General features: G+C 51.2%; 1 protein-coding gene across 3 annotated transcripts in view; it reads left to right on the plus strand.

The window, feature by feature from the left end:
• Window positions 1-19648, plus strand: part of LOC147626751 (uncharacterized) — a 116633-nt gene that overhangs the window by 40101 nt on the left and 56884 nt on the right. The window lies entirely within an intron of this gene.

Raw genomic sequence — 19648 nt, forward strand, 5'->3', positions numbered from 1 at the left:
CCTCCCATCCTCTACTGAGGCCTGTCCTCCTCATCTCTATGAAGATCCAGCGAATCTCTGGTGCCCAAGTACCCCCTGCTGGGGGCGCCCGAGGCTGCAGCCGCTGCAAGAGGAGCTCTTTCCAAGGCTCAGCGCTGGAAGCAACCCCCGAACAATAAGCTTCCCCAATAAGGCTCTACTCTGATCGACTGGATCTATAATGCCCAAACCTCCCTGAGCCAGCGGAAGTGTAATAACTGCCCATGCAACCTTTGCACGAGCTGGCTGACCGTCCCGCCTAGACCACAGAAAGTTCCTGATCAGCCTCTGTACTTGGCTGATGCAAGAGCTCGAGAAAATCCAGCAAGACGTAATGTACCACATGGTCGCTAACAACACCTGATTTGCCACCACCACCCACCCAGCCAAGGATAGTTGAGCTATACTCCAATACAAAAGCTTCTTCGGAATGCTCAGAAGAAGCGGGGCAATCTGCTGCTCAGGTGACAAATCTAGGCCAATCTGGCATCCCAAATACCGCACTGCTGTGCCTGGAGGAATCCATCTAAAACCGGGGTCCGGGCTCCATGCCGGAGTGGGAGCACTACTGATCCAAAAGGCCATTGTCTTGCGCCAATTGATCAATGCTCCCGAAGCTGCACTAAAAACCTGGAGCGACTGCTCTGCCCGAAGAAGATTGGCCTCTTGGCCATGCAAAAATAAGCCCGTGTCGTCTGCAAACTCAGCATCAAGCAGGTCCTCCCCCCGGACTGGGAGCTGAAGTCCTCTCAAACCAACCTCCTCTGCCGTCAAATACATGCTCATAGCCTCTGCAAAGAAGAGAAAAAGAAAAGGGGCGAGGGGACACCCCTGACGGACTGATCTGGTCAGCTCAAAACTCGGCCCCCGTCCTCCTGCAATCAGCACCTGGCTGCGAGCTGTGGAATACAGAGCCGCCACCCCTCTGATCCATCCTGGCTCAAAGCCCAGGCGAAGCATAGTGCCCTCTAAGAAACCCCAATCAACTCTATCGTATGCCTTCTCAAAATCGAGAAGCATCACGACCAAGTCCTCGCCAAGAAATCTAGCTCGGGCCGTCGCCTCCCAGAAAGTAAAGATGTTGTCAAGGATACTGCGCTCCTTGACAAATCCTGTCTGAGTAGCATGAATCAACTCCCCCAGGAAGGGCTGGATCCTCAAACTCAAGGCCTTTGCTAAGACCTTGTAGACAGTATTGAGGATCGTAAGAGGCCTCCAATGCCGAATATCATCTGATACTCCCTCCCCCTTGGGGATAAGATAGATCAAGCCCTCTGAAAAGCTCTGCGGCATCACCCCAGTGTCCAAAACATGCTGAAAGCCCCTGCGGAGGCCTGGCCCCAAAAGGTCCCAATAGCGCATAAAAAAGGCCGGCGTCAGTCTGTCCTCCCCTGGGCAACTATGTTGCGGCAGGACCCTCAAGGCCTCGGCAAGCTCAATCTCTGACAGAGGTGCAGCTAGAACTGTACGCATACGGTCTGTGACCCTCCTCTGCACATGGGCCCACACAGTCTGTCTGCAAACATCTCGATCCTCAGTGGCTGGCTCCGCTGAAAGCAGGTCTCTATAAAATGCAGTGGCAATGGCTCTGATCTCCCCGAGCTCAGTAGCTACCGATCCATCCGGTCTACCAAGCTGGCGGACTCTTGCTCGCGCATGACGGGGTCCAGTGATCTCAAAAAACTCTCCAGTCACTCTATCACCAAGCTGCGTCCACTGAGAGGCCTGATGACGATAGTAAAACTCATGTCTCTGCTCCTCTGCCTCTCTAACCTCCTGGCGTGCCTGGCTCAGCTGGGACGCCACCCACTCACATGCAGGCTGCTGCTCCTGAAGGCGCTGTAGCGAAGCAAGGCTGCGTCTCAGCCGATGCTCCCGCTCGCGAATCTCTCCCAGCTGTGTCAAAGCTGCAGCGTGTAGAAAAGAGCTAAGATCGGTGAGTCCCTGGGCACACTGGCCCGCTGCATCCTGGTCAGAGCACTGACTATCATGCCAGATCCTCTCAATGTCCTCAGCGAGACTGGGATCTGTAAGTACCCTCTCTGGGATTCTCAACTGCAAGCTGGGCTCCCGTGTCCCCTCCTCCAATGTCAATATAACTGGTGCATGATCTGAAAATGAGGTGCCAGCGAGAATGCCGACGGAGCCCCCTCGCTCCCCTAACCAGTCGCCCACATAAAAGCGATCAATCCGTGATAGATTAGTCCCTCCCTGCCGGCGATCCGACCGAGAGAAACTAAGACTGTCCCCATCCGAGCGGCTGCGAATCTGCCCACCCGGTGTACTGCAAGAATCCCGGATCAGGCGCCAGTGGCTGTGGCCCATGGCGACTGCCTCCCGCTCTGACAGAGCAACCTCGTGTATACACACATATCCAGGGTCGCGTGCTAAGTCTGCCACTATGCGCACGACCAAATGCCGAATCCCTACAGCAGTATCCACACTCCCGGGATCCAAGAAAAAATGAGCTAACTCCCAGAGTCGGCCTATCACATCTGTCACCTCTAGATCGCTCATGTGATGAGAAAACTCAACTGCCTGAGTCTTCAAAGTGCTGAGAGCGAGCTCTAGAGTCCACTCGCGGTCGCAAGGGCCACACAGAGGGAACGAGAAGGCCACCGCTGAGTCTAGTGCCTCCTGCCCGCGGGCCGGAGGTATCACTACATGAACTCGGATGGGTGCTGGCTCATGGGGGGCCTCTGCTCCAAAAAGCCGTGTGAAGGCATAATCAAAAGCCTCCGAGCGCTGTTTAATGCCAAGGCGACTCAGCCGACTGCGGATAGATGAAATCCGTGAAGCCCGAATCGGCATAGGAGGTCTCCTCTGTGATGCTCGAGCGAGATCAGTGCTCAGCGCCCTCCGGACTGCAGGTGAACGCCAGGGGACTGCCAGGGCCTCCCGGGAAGGTGAGGCGGGCGGTGGGGGAGGAGGGGGGGGCGAGGGGGGTGGAGAGGGAGCCGCTGCCGAAACCGAAGCGGCGGGGACGGGATGAGGCGCTGGTGGTAGCGAGGCGGTGGGAGGGGACGGGGGTGGGGGGGGTGAAGGACGGGGTGCTGGCATCTCCTGGTCCTCAGTCGTCGCCGCGGGGGTCTCCTCCTGGAGGGGAGAAAAGCTGTTCCTCACGGGAACCCAGTGAGGCTGAGACTGTGGCTGTTGCTGCAGCGGTCTTTGGGCGTGCTGCTGTGGCTGTCTCCCTCGGCGGCGCCCCTGTCCAGGCTGCCACTCCGAGGTCTCTGTGGCCTGAGCAGGTGTCCCGGAGGCAGCCTGCCGAGCCGAATCTGTGGGCGGGCCATCAGTAGCCTGCTGCTGTGGTGAGGGTCGGGGTCTCCTGCGAGGGCAGGCCTTGGCCAGATGACCGACCTGCCTGCAAATGAAGCACTGATTCGGGAGCCCTGAGAACTCCACTGTCTGATCTATCCATCCCCCCCCTATCCTAGTAGGTAGCTAAATGACCTTAGGAAGGGAGGAGATGTCAGACACCAACACTCTGACCGAAGGTAGCCCAGCTGCTCTGGCCACCACTGAAGCTGCTGAGGGGCCAGTCTCTAGTACCGAGCCCACCAATGCTCCGAGCCTGGAGAGGAGCGGAAGATACTCCCGGCGGAGTCCAGGGAAGCAAACTGTAACATGGAAGAGGCGCTCTCCCTGCTCCGCCGCTGCTGGGTCAAATCCATGCTGCCAGGGTCTGAAGAAAGCCCGAGCACCCCTGATGTCAAGGGGACTCATGGCAAGGACCTTGGCAACGCTCTGGGCGGCCTCGAACTCGATCTGATAATGTCCCCGGCCCAGGAGCTGTACATCTAGGATCTTGCCCACATCTGCAAGAAGGCGGGCCTGAAGAAGATCCCTGATCTCCCCTCTGCTGGGGCGAGTGCCGACTATACGGCAGATGGTGGAATGAGCCTGGAGGCGTTCCACCTCTGCGGTGAGGCTCGCTTCCTCTTCTGGCGAAAGAGAAAGCTTGATGGGGGTGTCCTCAGGGGCAGGCGAGGGGGCTGCGGATGAGTCCCTCTGAGGCGGGGCGGGAGGAGCCTCCATCAGAGTCTGAAGCTGCGGCGAAGGCGGGATCCTGCTGGAACCGAGTTGCACACAGAGAGGCGGAAGACGGAGCAAAAAAGGAAAACCAAACCCCCAGGGGGCGGAAGCAAGAAAAAGGAGGGAGGGGGGGGGGGAGCAGGCGAAGGAGAAAACCTAAAGGGGAGGGAGGGCGGGAGCTGCGCGCAAGAGGGAGGGGAGGAAAGCGAGCTGGCGGGGGGGGGGGGGGGGGGGGGGGGGGGGGGATGAGGCGCTGCAGAGGGGAGGAGGGCGCGAAGACAAGGGGGGGAGGCGCGAAGGAGAGGAAGGCGGCTAGCAGAGCAGGGCGGCGGCAGCGAAGGCTGGCAGAAGGGGGCGCAACAGTGAATGCAGGCCGCGGGGGGGGATGGGGGGGGCTAAAAGAAAGGCGGCGGGCAATGCAGGGAAGGCGGGGGGGGGAAGGAGCGAGGGGAAGGCGAGGGGGCGAGCAGGCAGGGAGGGCGACGGGCGCTGTGCAGCAACGCGAGCAGGGAGAGGGGGCGGGAGCTTCAGCCTAAGAAGATCAAAGTTGATCACATGGTGAAGTTGTTCATGGCGAACATCTTCAAGTATAACGGCATGCCTTCGTCTATCATTAGTGACCGTGATCCACGAATGACGAGTTTATTTTGGAGAGGGTTGTTTGACAACATGGGTACAAGACTCAAGTTTTCATCATCGTTTCATCCACAGACAGATGGACAGTCGGAAGAGGCTAATTCCATAGTGTTAGATCCTCTCAAGTGTTATGTGTTAGAGCACAAGCAACAATGGGAAAAGTATCTTCCTTTGGTGGAGTTCGCTTATAACAACACCATCCATACCTCGAAGGGCAAGGCGCCTTTTGACATTGTGGAAAGAGGAAAGAAGGTACCACCCATTTTGCACACAAAGGATAAGATCTTTGAGGCTGACCAGTATGTGGAGAACATGGATGAAGCTTATAGGAGAGTTAAGTTGGCACTCCAAAAAACTGAGCAAAAGCAAAAGAAGGCAGCAAACCGTCACAGACGTGCATTAGAGTTTGCATTGGGTGATTGGGTTCTTTTGCGATTTGAGAAAGCTAGGCTCAAAAAGATAAAGGGTAAAGAGCGCTTATTCCCTAAGTTGAGCATGCGCTATTATGGACCTTTTCAGGTATTGGAAAAGATTGGTGAGGTGGCCTTCGTTTGAAGCTACCAGATCACTGGAGGATTCACAATGCATTTCATGTGAGTCTACTTAGACCTTTCCGTGGGGATGTGCCTGAGGATGTATCAAATGAGGCTCTGAGGAACTTAATTGTAGGCATATGCTCACTTATGGTAGTGTTATGTGTGAACAGGGCTTAACCAAGGGCACTTTTTCCCATGTGGTTTTTCCCCTTGGACATCAAGTGTGAAAGGACACTCTAACATATAATATTTTGTACTTCTATATTATATGGATGTGGCACACATGCAAGGGTTGACTTGCATTTTGTGGATACCACACTTTTGGCTCTCTTTCTCTCTCTCATTTCTGTGTGTGAGCTTCTCTATCCTGCACCTAACCCTAATGTGCAGGTTTGTGTGTGTGAGTGTGTGAGTCCAACACCCAACAATTGGTATCAGAGCTGGGAGCTGGCCCTGGAATTCTGCCTGTGGAGAATCTGCAGCAAACCCGGCGAAATTCCGTCCATTTCTCAGCTCTGGGACGTTCACTGGTTTTCGCCGCCCTGCCGCCGCCGCCGCCCAGCCGCTTCCGGTCCTCTGCTCGCCGGCGCTTCTAGTGCGCAGCCAGCCACCACCACCCAGCCCAGTCGCCGGCGCAATCACTGCATAGAAGCCCGCCGCCGCCCAACCCGGCCGGCTGCGATAGTGGGCAGGTCTCCGCCTCCGCCAGCTCCTCGGCGCGCCTCCGCCTGGCCCGCCCGTCCTGTGTTCCGCCACCGTCGAGCCCCTGGCGCCGCCCCGCCTCCGCCTGCCTCGTCAGTTGTGTGCGCCCTCCTCGACACCTGCAACTCCGGCGCACTCTGCACGCCTCCACCTGGCTGCCACGTACATGCACCCGCCTGCAGCTCCAAGTGCTTCTCCTCGTTGAGTTCCCAGCTCCGCCGGCTCCCACCGTCAACTCTACTCGCCTGTGTGCTCCCCGCCTAACATCATTTACACTCCGCAACTACAAGGTATTCCTAGTACACATTTTTGGTCAAACCCAAATACAAAATTTGCAGCCATTTCAGTGCAGGTCATATGCAGATTTTGCAGACACTTCTGTGCAAGTCAGATTCAAAGGAAAGTTGCAGGTGCAATTTGGGAGATTTCTCAATTTGAGGCCAAATTGAAAAATTGCAATTTGGGGGATTTCTCAATTTGAGGCCAAATTGAAAAATTGCAATTTGGGGGTTTTCAAAATTGAGGTCAAAATCAGCAAATTGAACCTCTTTCAGTTGCAGAAATTTGGGGCTTTTGTGAAAATTGGCCAATTAGATGCACATTGAAGCGATTGGAGTGCATAAAAATTGGGGATTTTCAGATTGGAGCATGTAATTGGGCATTACAGCTGTGATTTGTCGCGTATGTATACACATTGTGTGTAATTGGACAATTCGGTGCAGGTTTACACTTGCTTTGGTTTGCAGGCATACATTTGCACAGGACATTTGGTTGCCTGGCAGTGCACATTGGTGCTTGGTTTGCTTGCAGGTGTATTTTGTTGACATGGCACAGAATGCTACAGATGTATTTGGTGTGCTCACCCAGGAGGACAAGCTGGATGGATCTAACTACTCCCTCTGGAGTTTCATGATCCGTAATTTGTTGGTAGCCAAAGGGCTTTGGGGCATCGTGTGTGGTGATGACACACGCCCACTTACCATACAGCCAGCCACGCCTCAAAGGGGAGGTGCTCAAAGAGCTCCTGATGTAGAACCGGCTCCCACACAAGAGCAGAAGAGATGGGACTCTTGAGATGCACATGCCATGTCATTGATAGCCCTTTCAGTGAAAAGGACTATTATTCTGCACATTCGTTCTTGCAAGACATCGAAGCTTGCATGGGACACATTGGAAGCAATGTATCAGGTACGCAACGAGGCAAGAGTTGCCTACTTGAAGAGGCAATTGGATCTTCTTTCTATGGATGAGGGTGACTCCATGGCAGATCATCTCACCAAAGTGAAAGATTTGCAAGAACAATTGCTCAACATTGATGAGATTATCCCAGACAGACAGATGGTCACCAACACTCTTCATTCTTTACCGCCTTCCTACTTGGGCTTTCACACCTCTCTCAACCTCTCAATGAGAGGAGGTGGTGATCCCATCACTTTTGAAGAGCTCGTGGGTTTACTCTTGTAGGAAGAGCAAACAAGAGCAAACTTATCGAGCAACCGTGGTGGAGACAAGGCATTTACAGCAAGGGATAAGGGAAAAGCAAAGAGCTTTAAGCATGGGGGACAACAGTCTAGCAAGGCTGGTCATGGACAGCCCTCTTCTGGTGGTGAAAAGTCTGACAAAGGGGATGCAAACAAGCCCAAAAAGAAGGGCAAATGTCACTACTACCATAAGCCTGGACACTACATCAGTGAATGTAGGAAGCGGATTGCAAAAGAGAAAAGGAAAGAAGCAGGCAATGCAGTAGCAGACTCTTCTGATGACAAAGCACAGCAATCAGCTAATGTAATCCAGGAAGAGTACACTTTTTTGGTCACATGCACTAGTGACACACCAAGTGCTTCAAACACTGATATGTCTTGCATTGCATCTGACAGACAGAATGCATCATGGTATTTTGATAGTGGTGCTTCGAGCCACATCACTTCATGCAAAGATGTATTTCAACACTTGGTTTATGCTTCAAATCCATAGTCATAGGGGACGGAGGGGATGGCTGCTTGGACGGGGACGGCGAATCGGGACGGAACGGCGATGGGGACGGACGGGGACGGACGGACGTCCCCCACGACACGTCACTCACAGGGGACAGGGACAGGGACGGGGACGCCGGTGGGGGATGGCCCTTTTAGGGGACGGCAGAGAGCCGTTGCTGGCTCTCTCTCTCTCACCTAAACCCTAAACCTTTTTTTTTTTTCATCCATTTCTTCTCTTTCTCTCCCACATATTTACCTGCTGAGTGCTCCTTTCAAACATTCCCTCCCTCTACAATGGGAGGGTCTGTAGATGACAAAATCAACCAGCTTGATCATATCCTTAGGGATCTTATCAAGGACCAGAAGAAGACATTGGACAGCACCCTCACCGCCATCAAGCCGAAGCGAAAATATGGAAGGAAGAGAAGCTTACCATGCAAGAGGAGTGGGAGAAGGAAAAGCTCGCCATGCAGGAGGAAATCAACCTTTTGAAGGGCGAAGTGCCATCCTTACGCGATCGTCCACGGGAGGAAGGAGAGACTCTTGAGATGCACAAAGAGGCAATCAAAGAAGAGATCACCAAAACTCTCACCCACACAATCCAGGGGAAAATGGAGGCGGCCCGCGAAGGATGGGTAGAAGTGATGAAGAAGAACATCAAAAAGGAGGTGCAAGAAGATGTACAAGTGATGAAGAAGAACATCAAGAAGGAGGTACAAGAAGATGTACACATGATGCAGTCTACTCTTGATGACGAGAAGATGCGACGGATCCGGCGCCTCAACATCCGAGTCACAGGGATACCAGAGAGCACTACCTCCACGCCCGAGATTGACGGGCGGAACCTATGTACCAAGCTAGGACTAGAGGAGGATGAGCCGCTCCCATTCACTAGAGTATGGAGGACAACCCCAAAGGACTCCACCAAAGGCAAGGCCTTAGTGCTACAGTTCCCGGACGAGGAGAGTAGGATGAGCTTTATGAGAAGACGGGCTATCTTGAGGAGCTTGCCAGGGGACCCCATCTACTTCGATGATGACCTCACATGGATGCAACTGGAGCACAGAAGATTATGCATGCCGAAGATCAAGGCGGCATGCAAAGAAGGGAAGAAGGCACATTATATTGATGGTCACATCTACATTGATGGGAAGAGGGTCGAATAGCGCCATCTGGCCTATGAGACACGGAGGAAACAACATGAAGACAAAGAGATACACATAGCAATCTAGAACTGTAATGGAGTCCTATGGACACATCCAGGGAGACTTGAGGAGGTGATGGAGGGCCGGGATATCATCTTGATGACAGAGACACATAAGAGCCCGGAGAGGGGCTTACCACGGGTTGAGGGTTATCAGTGGGAGTCAGCTCACCGACAGGGGATGAGACAGGCCACCTCCGGAGGTTCACGAGGTATTGCAGTGCTTTTCATACATGGGTTACATGAGCATGTTCGAGTCGTAGCACGAGACTCGGAGGCGAGATACATGTGGATTAGCTTACGCCTCTCAGAGACCAGATGGATTTATATTGCCCTTTGCTACTTTCCTCCGAAGGGGTTGCGGTTTGCCACCACCGAGGAGCCGGGTGGAGGAGAGGCTAGTGAGTCTCCATACTCTGTCTTATCTAAGGAGATCTTACACTATTCGACACTGGGAGAAGTCTTCTTGATGGGGGACTTCAATGCACGGACTCAGAGCAGACAGTGCGAGATCTATGACTTTGAGGATCCCTTGAGACTAGAGCGGCTAGCTACAGAGGATACAGGGACCACTCGGATCTCCACTGATGGAGGAGCTGACAGCACTGGATATGGGCAACATTTGCTAAAGCTTGGGGCCCGACACCATCTCGTTATTTATAACGGGATGACTCAGTGGCCAGATTCAAGTGGGTTGACTTGCTTTCCACCAGTGGGAGGCGGCAGTAGTATAGTGGATTATGTGATGGGATCCCGGGAGGCAGCAGATATGGTGTCTCACTTCACCGTACCACCATGCCCCATTGGGGCGGATCATACATACCTATCCCTCACTTTCAGGAGCTTACTGGAGACCCACCCACCCATCATACAGCCACCACGCACTATTTTTCACTTCACTCAGGACCTAGCCGAGGTGTACGACTATCATGTTCATGATCAGCTATTTGCCTTAGATCCATCGGCACCCATGGCCATGCTCACCTCCCAGCTCTCACATGTTCGCGAGGAGTTTCCCATACCACATACAGACAGGACAGCCACCTACATCTGGGAGCATGCCCTAGAACCGATGGTATGATGATGAGTGCAGAAACCTTTACCGCAGTCTCCGAGTGCAGAGGGCTCGCGGGGAGATCACCCACAGGCAGGCAGGCAGGAGAAAGCATACTCTCACCCGCCGTAAGCGGCGAGCTTATGAGGAGGCTCAGTACTAGGACACATATCACATGCTCATGAGTAGAGATGCTGCTGCTGCTTGGAGGAGACTCAGAGAGCCCCGTCCTCCCACACCTATTGCCGATCCTCAGACCTGGCAGACATATGCAGAGAGACTTTATGATGTGCCTGCACAGCCCCCTATACCACAGCCCACAGAGCCATGCTCCACAGTCTCCACCTTCTTCACCCCACCTATGGTTAGGAGGGCCATATGCCGACTCCAACATGGACGGGCGACAGATCATACAAGATTACAGGGAGAGCATCTCATCTATGCTATTGATACATTGGCACCATTTCTTGCTCATCTCTTCAACAGAGCTCTGTCAGAGGGGTTTCCGGCTGAGTGGACGATGCACACTATTGTGCCGATCCATAAAGCGGGAGATGTACTAGACCCCGGGAACTACAGGACCATCATGATTGGCCATATATTGGCCAAACTATACGGGGCAGTTTTGGAGGCAGAGCTGAGCACTCATGCAGAGGTTGGGGGATTGAGAGCAGCAGGCCAGGCAGGCTTCCGTCGAACCTTCTCGACCATCGACCACATTTTTACATTGAGGTGCCTGATTGATCAGGCCAAGGCACGGAGGCAACGTCTCTATTGTTGCTTTGTGGATTTCCGCAAGGCATTTGATACTGTGCCCAGAGAGCGCCTCTTTCGGCGACTACAGACACTAGGCATACCTTCAGACATGATGTGGGGCATATACAGGCTATATGAGCAGGTCTTTGGGAGAGTCCGATGCCCAGGAGGCTTGTCTGACACAGTTGCTAGCACCATTGGTGTGAAGCAAGGGTGCCCGCTCTCCCCCACGCTCTTTGGGCTCTATATTGATGAGGTGGTCGATTACATCACACAGGGAGGAGGCTGGTTGAGCTATCAGGTATTACTGTCCATGTTATGCTTTATGCTGATGACATCGTCTTGGTATCCGACACGCAGGTTGGGCTTCAAAGACACCTTGTGGCTCTTGATGACTTCTGCGCACAGCAGGGGCTCACAGTGAACCTTGGGAAAACCAAGGTGATGATCTTCCACACCTCACCCGCAGTGGAGCCACACTACTCTCACATTAGCAGGAGGGCGGGTCGAGGTGGTGAGCTCTTATGTTTACCTTGGCATCACATTTACTAGCTCAGCCGGACGCTTCTCCATGGCTCAGGCAGTCCGAGACAGAGTGACCCGGGGGTATGCAGCTCTTGCTGGCCTTGAGCGTCAGTGTCATCAGGCACATTTTCAGGAACCCCGCACGAAGGGGTGGCTCTTTGATACATTAGTGACACCAGCCTTGATGTATGCAGCAGCGGTTTGGGCACCAGGGCTTGCAGCCTCCACATGGGTACAGCTGGAGAGACCACAGATCTTGATGCTCTCGAGGATGATACGCAGCAAACCATCCGTCCCGCACGACATTGTTCGAGCTGAGTTTGCTGCACCACCTATGGCAGTGGAGGCATTGTTCCAGATGATCTCCTTTATATACAGAATGAGGAAGATGCCCACGGAGAGATTATCCCGCCGAGCTTTTGAGGCATCCAGACAGCTGGCCGAGGCTGGACACACTGGATCTTGGTATGCACAGATGCTACAGTGGTTCTCACATCATGGGATAGACATTGAGCGGTTGCCACCTTTTCAGTATGATCAGTCTGCTCCACGGGGTTACCGCTCTCTCAATGAGAGGAACAGAGTGATGAGACAGGACATATGGCAGCACTACATACAGGAGACATGGACAGCACCAGAGAGCCCACTACCACCGAAGATTTTGTATTACAAAGACCACTTTATGAGCATCTCAGGGGATGGGTATATACATCGACCGCAGTACATGGATGTATACATGCCACACAGCTCTCGCGTTGCTATTGGACAGCTACGAGTCTCATCGTCAATGTGGATCATTGGGTTAGAAGGTCTACACGCAAAGGTAAGTGGGAGCTTGCTATGAAATCTGAGATGCAGTCACTGTATGCAAATAATACATGGGAGCTTGTGCCTTTGCCCAAAGGTAGGAAAGCTATTCCTAACAAGTGGGTTTATAAGGTAAAATGTGTTGATGACAAACCCAAGTACAAAGCACGTCTAGTTGCTAAGGGTTATGCACAAAAGGAAGGCATAGACTTCCAAGAGATCTTTTCACCTGTGGTGAAGATGACTACGATCCGTGTTTTGTTTGCTTTATGTGCTATCTTGGATTTGGAGTTAGATCAAATGGATGTGATCACTGCTTTCTTACATGGTGACTTGGATGAGGAGTTGTACATGCAGCAGCCTGAGGGCTTTGTCATTCCAGGGAAAGAGCATTTGGTATGCAAACTAAAACGCAGCTTGTATGGGCTGAAACAAGCCCCTAGACAGTGGCACAAGAAGTTTGATACTTTCATGCTCAACCATGAGTTCAAACGCAGCCATGCAGATCACTGTCTCTACACTAAAAAGGCTCCTGATGGTAGTCTTATTGTGCTAGTTCTGTATGTGGATGATATGCTGATTGCAGGCAAGCATACGGAAACTTTGAATGCTTTGAAAAAGGAGCTGAATTCAGCATTCTCTATGAAAGATTTGGGTGCAGCTGAACATATTTTGGGTATGCGCATTGCAAGGGATAGAAAGAAGCATCTTTTATTCCTTTCTCAAGACAAGTACATCAAGAAAGTGCTTGAGAGATTTAATATGGCTGATGCTAAGCCTCTTGGTGTGCCTTTACCGCCACACACAAAGCTTAGCAAGCATGATTGCCCAAAAGATGATGCAGCTGCCCATTCTATGAAAAGCATTCCTTATGCATCAGCTTGTGGTTCTTTGATGTATGCCATGGTTGCTACACGCCTGGACATTGCTTATGCAGTGGGAGTTGTTAGCAGGTTTATGTCTAATCCTAGCAAACCACATTGGGAGGCAGTGAAGAGCATTTTCAGGTTCTTGAAAGGTACACAGGACACATGCATATGTTATGGAAAGGGTACATTGTCATTGCGGGGATTCTGTGATTCGGACATGGCAGGAGATCTTGACACTCGGAAATCTACCAGTGGTTATGTCTTTACATTGGCTGGTGGAGCTATTTCTTGGTGTTCCAAATTGCAGAAGATTGTTGCACTGAGCACTACAGAGGCTGAATATATTTCAGTCACAGAGGCTTCAAAAGAAGCCATTTGGCTTGGTCGTCTTCTCAGGACTTTTGGTCTTCCAGCACATGCTCCAGTGCTTGGTTGTGATAGTCAAAGTGCTGTATGCCTGGCTAAGAATGCCATGCTCCATGCTCGTACCAAACACATAGATGTGCGGTACCATTTTATACGACAGGTATTGGATGATGGCCTTGTCACATTGACAAAGGTCAAAACACAGGATAATCCCGCAGATGTTCTCACTAAGTGTCTTGCTAAGACACAACATCAGCATTGCTTACACTTAGTGGGAGTTACTTAAAGGTACCACATCGGGCCTTTAAGTGGGAGGTTGTTGGGTCTAAAGGCCCTCACTTGTACATTATTCATATACTGGGTGTGAACCACCCCTAAGGCCATACCAACCCTAAGGCCATTTAAATGGGCCTTATAACTTTTGTACCCTAAACATAATAATAGTGTGTGAATTTTACGTGTGTATTGAGCACACAAGAAATATCGCGTTCTCTACTTCTCTGCACAGCTCCACTTCGAACCTCCATCGCTTGCATCCTGCGCCCTTCATTAGGCACTTATTGATTGAAGAGGGCAGGGCACAGAAGAGAAGGATATACTGCTGCTTTGTAGACTTACGCAAAGCCTTCGATACTGTACCACGTGCCAGGCTTACGCACAGAATGTAGGACATTGAGGTACCTGAGGATATGCAGTGGGGGATATATGCTTTGTATGAGTTTGTGACAGGCAGAGTCCGAGCTCCAGGCGGACTATCCAATATGGTGACCAGCAGGATAGGGGTGTGGGATGCCCATTGTCACCCACCCTCTTTTGATTGTACATGGATGTGGTCTCCGATTATGTAGATAGATTGGGAGGCCCAGGGGCATGCCTGGCAGGGGTGTTGATACCCATCTTGTTATATGCAGATGATATTGTTCTAATCTCAGACTCTCCGGAGGGATTACAGAGACATTTGGATGCATTATAGGCATTCTGCGCAGATAGAGATTTGACAGTGAACCTTCGGAAAACCAAGGTTATGGTGTTAACACCACACAGGCATGGGTGACGAGATCAGAGTATCAGTTCACTTTTCGAGGGGAGCTGGTTTAGTACATCAAGTCATAGAGATCAGAGTATCAGTTCACTTTCTGAGGGGAGCTGGTTGAGTACGTCAGGCATATGTCTATTTGGGAGTTACTTTCACAGGACCGCGTTTCTCCCTGAAGGAGGCAGCAGCAACTAGATTAGCTCGAGGGCATGCAGCCTTGGGGGTACTTGAGAGGCAGTGTGCACACATACAATTTCAGGAGCCGTGCACCAAATTGTGGCTATTTGATCACTTGTCACACCGACCCTCTTGTACGGAGCTCCAATTTGGGGGCCCAACATACATCATAGATCTCAGAGAGGGACAGCTGAGGGATGGAGGCATACGGAAAGACCACTGATTATGATGATTGCCCACATGATTCAGAGCGAATCATCGGCACCACATGAGATTGTTCAGGCTGAGTTGGGTGCCTCACTAGTAGTGACCGAGGCCATATTCTAGGTAGTTATCTTTTTACAGCGGCTATGGGAGCTCCCTCAGCAGAGGTACTCCCAATTGGCATTGACCTCATCCATACAGTTGGCAGAGGATGGAGATACTCATTGTTGGTATGCTCAGATGAGATCATGGTTTGACCTACATGGTTTGCGGATAGAGGCACTCCCACCCTTTTAGTACAGCTTGGATTGTCCATTTTTGGATCTCACCCACTAAGAGCAGAACCGTGTGATATAGGATGGATATCGTCAGAGTGGACACAGAGAGGACATGGACTAGTCCCCTTGAGCCCTTAGGCACGAAAATGGCTCATTACAAGAGCCATTTTCTGCACCTCTCACCAGATGGTTTTATCACGTGCCCGGCATACATGGATATACACCTATCACATGGGATACATTGTGTCATTGGACAAATCTGGACCTCATCTGGACCTCATCACACACCAATTGCGGATTGAGGCAAGGTGATATGTGCATCAGATCTTAGATGACCGCATTTGTGAGCTATGCTACTAGGAGGCAGAGACAGAGGAGCACTACATTTGCCGATGTACAGTCTATTATGAGATCCGAGGGAGATATCACTACCTCTTTCGAGAGGGTTTTGGGCCGTTACGCAGGGTCATGGAGTTTGAGGATCAGAGATGCCTGGGATTGTTCCTACTTGAGCTTAGGAGACACAGAGAGACCCTCTTGGCAGACAGGAGACCGAGGCATGATGTACCTAGACAAAGGATCCTGACAGATTTCTTCGGCACTGGCACCAGCACTAGCAGCCCAGCCCACACACCTTCTGATACCTCCTCCATCGGGCCATCAGGACACCAGCCACGCTCCCAGGGAGTCACCATTGATAGAGGAGTCGTCTTATGTCGTGCTCGTTGGCCACGTCCACCAGGATCCCGACCACGACATCCTCACCATCGCCATGGATCTACTTGATATATATTTTCCAATATTTTCTACTCAGTATCATCTAGGAGTCTTACTTACAGTTCGTATAACTGTAAGATAATCAGTTTATTGTACTTTTCAGTTTCATTTGGTTGTTCTCTTTGATGAGACACCAACTTCAGATGTACTCTCAGTTTTGGTCTCATAGGCCATTATGGCGTCTTAGAGACGTTAATATATCATTTCATTTCTCTCTCTCTCTCTCTCTCTCTCTCTCTAGAGATGGTAGAGTGGTGATTATGGAGGGCAGCCCGAGAGAAAGGGAAAGTGGCCTTCTATAGAGATGGTAGAGTGGTGATTATGGAGAGGCGCTCTTCATGACGACGCGAGGCCTATGGGACTACACTCAAAGTTGCTACTTGGAATTGTAATGGATCTCTACGCCTTGATGTAGGGGCTTTTGAGGATAGTTTCACTGGGAGGGACATCATCTTCTACTGTGAGACGCATCAGGCTCCTGGACAGTCCATGCCACATGTTAGTGGATACCGATGGGAGACAGCTTGTAGACAGGAGACTCGTTCAGAGCATAGAGGACGGGGCTCAGGAGGAGTGGCAATATTGTTTAGAGAGGAGCTACAGCCATTGATACATATAGTCCGCAGAGATGAGCAGGCTAGGTACATGTGGGTTAGACTGAGGGCAGAGACGGGCAGATATCTCTACATTGCTATATGCTATTTTGCTCCTAGTACATCAGTGTATGCATCACCTAGCGGGCAGTCTCCCTTTTCTATTTTGGATGATGACATTTGGGAGTTCTCCAGGGATGGTGACATCATTCTCCTGGGGGACTTCAATGCTAGGACCGCCCATAACGAGACAATATTTTATGATACCTGAAAGGAGATGTTGAGGGAGCTTGATGTTAGGGATATGGGCCTATCTAGACTCTCACAGGATGAGGAACATACAGTGTATGGGCGGTATTTGATAGACATGGGGACTGCACATGGATTGGCCATCCTGAATGGCCTACAGAGATTCTCGACATCGGGCGGTTTCACTAGCTTTCCACATAGGCATGGTGCTAGTACAGTGGACTATGTTATGGCTCAGCCCAGTCTCATTCCCTCTTTTCAGGATTTTATGGTAGGCACTAGGCCGGTTGGAATAGCAGTGGATCATGCTATCTTGTCCTTCACTCTCACATTTCAGTTCAGCACAGCTCCATTGGGACAGGTCTCCACACATACTCGTTATACCTTTATGAGGGAGACTGACACCGTATACACGGATGAGATATACAGACTTATGTGCCGAGGAGCCGGGACGGCCATTAGATGAGCTCACTCAGATATTGATAGAGACGCTTCATGCTGCAGCATCAGAGGCATATCCCCATAGTCAGCCTACACGGAGACGATCTGGGAACATGCCCCAGAACAGTTGGTATGATGAGGAGTGCAGAGAGATGAGGATCAGATTACAGAGAGAGGTGCTCATGGGTGTTACCACTCACAGACAGTCACGGATTACCTTCCGGCACCTAGTGCGACGGAAGAAGAGGGCTTATCTTGCTCAGTTAGAGAGGGATTTGTATCAGTTATTTATGAGTCAGGACTCAGGTGAGGCATGGAGACTATTCCATGAGCATTCACAATCACCAGCCATTACCTCCACAGAGATTTGGGGTGAGTATGCAGCATCCCTGTACACAGCAGCAGGACAGCCGCTCCTGCCAGACCCATCGGATGCCCAGAGACATGTGCTTTCTTTACTGCTGAGATGGTAAGGAAAGCTATTGACAGGATGAGGACTGGGAGAGCATATGATCATGATGGTTTGGTAGCAGAACACTTTATTCATGCCAGAGATATGCTTGTAGAGCTTATTGCTATGATGTTTAACCGAGCCATGTGTGAGGGTTTTCCTGAGACTTGGAATATGTCCACGATTGTGCCTATCTTCAAGTCAGGGAATCCCATGCTTCCTGGGAATTATCGTACCATCATGATTGGTCACACATTGGCTAGATTATATGCATCTATTCTTGAGCAGGAGTTGAGTAGATGGGCAGAGAGAGGGCATACGTGCATCAGGGCAGGCAGGGTTCAGGAGAGGTTTCTCCACTCTTGACCATATCTTGACACTCAGAGCTATTATTGAGGAGGGCAGATTATATGGCAGGAGGTTTTATTGTTGCTTTGTGGATTTCCGCAAAGCTTTTGACACAGTACCGAGAGCCAGACTGATGCGTAGACTACACGAGATGGGAGTGCCCACAGAGCTGATTTGGGGAATCATGGCTTTATACAGGACAGTTGTGGGACAGGTACGTACTACTCAGGGTATATCTGAGATGGTTCACTCCACTATTGGGGTGAAACAAGGCTGCCCCCTTTCTCCCACCTTATTTGGGATGTATGTGGATGAGGTTTCAGACTATGTAGAGCGGGAGGGTGACAGAGGAGCACAGCTAGCAGGGACATGGATTCCGCTGTTATTGTATGCTGATGATATTGTGCTGATCTCAGATTCTCCAGAGGGGATGCAGCATCATTTGGATGCATTGCACACGTTTGCACAGGACAGTGGATTGTCTGTTAACCAGGAACCTTGGTAAAACCAAGGTGATGGTGTTTAACACCACAGCACAGTGGGTTAGGAGGTCAGTACCCACCTTTACATATGGTCAGGAGACAGTGGAGTATACAGATGCATATACTTACCCTGGTGTGGTTTTTAGTGGCTCACTATTTTCCCTGAGGAGAGCAGCGGAGACCAGATTGACCAGAGCTTATGCAGCATTGGGGAGACTAGATTTGATGTGTTCGCAAGTTCAGTTTCAGGAACCTCGAACAAAGCTTTGGCTCTTTGACACTTTGGTCACTTCAGCCATGCTGTATGCAATGGAGATATGGGGATCCTCAGTGGATCACCACAGCCGAGCTGGTAGCACTGATGGATGGAGACGTATGGAGAGGCCCTTGGTTTCTATGATTTCCCGGCCAAGGCCTCCGTACCACATGATATTATCCGTGCAGAGATGGCTGCCCCCCCATTGGTAGTAGAGGCACTCACTCGATCAGTCTCCTTTATACATAGCACTTGGGCTCTCCCTAGAGACAGATATGCTCGCTTAGCCCTGGAGTCTTCACGACAGTTGGCATCACAGGGAGACGGATCATGTTGGTATGCACAGATGACAGCTTGGTTCCAGCTGCATGGCTTTAGTATGGACAGGCTACCTCCATTTCAGTACTCCTTGGATGCACCCTCCCTCTCTCTCACACGGGCAGAGATTACCAGACTTATCAGGCAGGACTTGATTCAGCTGGACACTAGGAGGACATGGATACAGCCGACACACGAGCTTGGTATGAAGATGGCTTTCTATAGAGATCATCTTCTCCAGCTCACGCAGGATGGGTTTGTGATTAGACCCAGCTACATGGATACTCATCTTTCTCATGGGGTATGGTGTTCCTCACACCAGCTAGAGATTGAGACTGGCAGATTCAGAGGAGTACCAGCTGAGGCCAGGATTTGTCAGCTGTGCCAGATGGAGCCAGAGACAGAGTTACATTACATATGTCACTGTCCAGTATATTATGAGATACGAGGCCGTTTTCACTGCCTGTTTAGAGAGGGTTTCAGACCACTTTCTAGAGTCATGAGATACCAGGATCAGAGATGCCTCGGATTATACTTACTGGAGCTTCGTAGAC

This window comes from Cibotium barometz, chromosome 22, assembly GCF_041138505.1.
Source record: "Cibotium barometz isolate CiBa-2024 chromosome 22, ASM4113850v1, whole genome shotgun sequence".
Classification (NCBI taxonomy): Eukaryota; Viridiplantae; Streptophyta; class Polypodiopsida; order Cyatheales; family Cibotiaceae; genus Cibotium; species Cibotium barometz.